Source organism: Asparagus officinalis, chromosome 1 (assembly GCF_001876935.1).
Source record: "Asparagus officinalis chromosome 1, Aspof.V1, whole genome shotgun sequence".
Taxonomy (NCBI): domain Eukaryota; kingdom Viridiplantae; phylum Streptophyta; class Magnoliopsida; order Asparagales; family Asparagaceae; genus Asparagus; species Asparagus officinalis.
In genome coordinates, this window is record NC_033794.1 from 14,848,406 (window position 1) to 14,852,057 (window position 3,652).

Sequence of the window (3,652 nt, forward strand, 5' to 3'; positions counted from 1 at the left end):
TGAAGGGAGTGTAAAATCGGGTTTTTGGACATGGAGGGGCCTATACGTAATTTTTTTTTAAAAAATGAGGGGCTACAACACATTAAGGAAAGTAAGGGGTTTGGGGCACAATAGAAGTTGGGTTTTGGGGCCTTGAAGCAATTTTCCCTAGTAACTATGTGTCTCTAAAGATACTATTATGATAATTTAACCTATTTATGTGGATAATTTTAACTAAACTATAATTTTTTTATACTTCTTTGCTTCTTTTCTTTAATGGAACCCACCATTCCTTTGAGTGCAGTGAGATCTTAGGGTGTGTTTGGCAAAGTGAACAAAACTGAGCGAGGACCAATCCTGACCTAGTTTTATACTGAACAAGTTTTCTTTTGAACCAGACCCCACATGTCCAAAAGAAAACTGGTTTAGTGATAATATTTACACTAAAACAATTGGGTCAATTCTGACCTGAAAATTTAACAAACAAGAAACAAATAAAAATTGGGTCAAGTTCAGTCCTCCTAGCCCAATTTTAACTTGTTGTCAAACACACTCTAAGGTTAGAATTGTAACATAGCTAGCATTATCCACTTAAATAATGTTAGGGACACACTCTCAACCACAATGCCAACCACACTCTCAAACTCTTTATAGTGCTAATGGGCCATGCACGATATTTTTTTTTAAAATATCATGCATGGCCCACTAGCACTATAAAGAACGTGGGGATATGGTTGGAAGTGTGGTTGAGGGTAGGGCTGAGCATGGTTCAGTTCAAACCGAAAAACCGACCGAACCGACCCGAAATAAACGGTTTTATGATTAGGGCGGTTCAGGTTGGGTTAAAAACCTCTCAACCCGACCCGAGCCGAACCGACCTATTTATATATACCGCGATTCTGATTCTCAAAACCCTACCTGTTTATTCGTTTACCCGACCCATCCCCAACCCCTCAAAACTCAACCCTAGGTCCCGACTCCCTAACCTCATTTCCTCTCCCATCCCAGCCGTGAGCCGCCGCCCGCCGCTCCTCATTTCCTCTCTCTCGCTCTGTCGGCCTCTCTCACTCTCTCCCACGTCTTCATGGATCTATCTCCGGCACCCGCACCCGTCGCCGTCGCCGAGGCCGAGGTATAAGATCTCACTATCTCAGTGATCTCTTTTGCTCTTCTTCAAGCTTCCTTCTCATTCAATGTTTTAAGATGGATTTACTAGAAGATTCATATTAGTGCAGACATTAAGTACATCATTTCCTTTGCCCTGCCACACTATCAGTGGCACTGGAAGCATGCTCTCTGATTTTCATTTGACTATGAATTGTGTGAATTATTTTGATAAGGAGACCCTTTGATATATAAGATTTCTATCATTTGCTGCTTTTTAGAAGCCATTGATCTCTCTGTGGTTCTCTATTTTTCGCGAATGCTTTCATCATGTTCCTCATTCCCAACCTAAAACTTTATTTCATTCATAGTGAAAATAATAATGAAAACGTATTTATCTATAAATAGTAGTCTTCACTTATAAAACTTATCCAGCTAGTACGATGGGTGAATTACCAATCATTTATCATAGGTCCATTTTCTTGAATATAACTTCTTTTAAAGACAAATTGTGAAGCATAGCTTCCTAGCATTTCATTAAAAAGAAATTAACGAAACAGTCTAATGAATGGAGGGATAAAAATATATATGAGAACTCATATATATTTGAAGGATAAAGGTTGGATTTTTATGAGATTTTCTAATATTTGTGCTTATAAGTTTATAACCATGTATTGTTGCTGATAAGATAGTTTGAATGATAAAGTTGTGATCCTGATCCTTAACTTTACTCTTCATCCCTAGTTGTTCTTATAACCATGTATTGTTGCTTATCATAATTTTTTTGGGAGGTTAATTGCAGGAACATCTATTGACGGATTGCTTACTTGCTAATGTTGGTAGCCCTTGATCTCGGCTCGTTGTAGTCTTGCAGACATGGTTTATTATTAGCAGCCCTTTCATGTTAGCTGATGCATTTTGTTGTCATTTTGTTTTTTTTTTTTTGTTTGTTAGCTGATGAGTTTCTAGTTGTTGTCTTGGGATAAAATGTTTTATTGTTAGCAGCCCTTGATCTCGGCTCGTTGCTGTCTTGGGATAAAATGTTCCTATGCGTTTCTAGTACGGCTTATTTCATGACGTTGTATGAACAAATGCAACCTAGCTTTGTGATTGCTTACAAAAAATCAATGTTGACAACTTGCTTTAGTGTTTATTTGCTTGGATGCCTGGATATAAACTCTTGGGACAAGTAATATTTGTGCATTTGATTGTTATACTTGATGAAGTTAGAACCGAACAAACCGAACCGAACCGCACCGAAGCGACTTGCAACGGTTCGATTCGGTTTTGAATTGTAGGCGGTTAGGTTCGGTTGTTTAAATTTTGATAAAAACCAACCCGAACCGAACCGTGCACACCCCTCGTTGAGGGTGTGCCTCTAATGGGACTCTATTTACGGGAAAATTTGCAAAATAGACCGTTTTTGGAAAATAATTAGCGAAATAGACAGCATTTTGGAGTAATTAGCAAAATAGACCGTTTTTTAGCAAAAGAGGTCGATTTTGAAAAAGGGTTCAGAAAACATACGGGACTACTAGTCCCGTATGTTTAATTTCATGATTAGTGCACTCAGAAAATATACGGGACTACTAGTCCCGTATATTTTCTGTTTGCTAACAAAACTGCCAAGCAAATCCACGGGACTACTAGTCCCGTGGATTTTGCTAACAAAATAGAATTTAATCGGAGAGTCCCAGTCCCCTCTCTGCACTTCTCCGATCCCTACGAACCCTCAAAATCTTTCACACAATCATTCAAACCTCACAGAAATGGCGTCCACGAGCTTGGGCATTCGAGCCCTCTGCCCTCAAATCCCCATTTCCATCCTTTCATCATCATCTTCTTCATCCCTCTCTCAAAGGAGAGCCCCAACGAGCTACACTGTTCTCCGAGCAAAGGCCGCGGCGGCGGCTCCTCCGACGTCACCGCTAGACCCTAAAGACCCGTTCTTGTCGAAGCTCGCCTCCATTGCAGCCGCCAATCCCGACCTCGTCACCATGCCGCCGTCATCGAATTCGGAGATTCCCCCTTTTCTTGAGCTCTTTGATAGCCCCAAGCTCATGGCCGTGCCTGCCCAGGTGAGTGAATTTTGGGGAGAATGAAAAAGATGTTGCTACTAAAATTTCAAGGATGATTTCTGCATGTTATGGAGAATTCACCCCTAAATTTTCGAGGATGTTTGTCTTAATAAATCTACAATTGACTCCTCATCGTTTACTTATTGTGGAACTAAATGAATATAGCAAAAGAGATCGGAGAAGTGTAGTTTTGTTAGCAAACAGAAAATATACGGGACTAGTAGTCCCGTATATTTTCTGAGTGCACTAATCATGAAATTAAACATACGGGACTAGTAGTCCCGTATGTTTTCTGAACCTTTTTCAAAATCGACTTCTTTTGCTAAAAAACGGTCTATTTTGCTAATTACTCCAAAATACGGTCTATTTCGCTAATTATTTTCCAAAAACGGTCTATTTTGCAAATTTTCCCTTTACTTTATTCTAACCCAACGCCCCCAAAACGTAGGCTGACTTGAAATCACATTTGAACGAACGAACGTGGCACATTC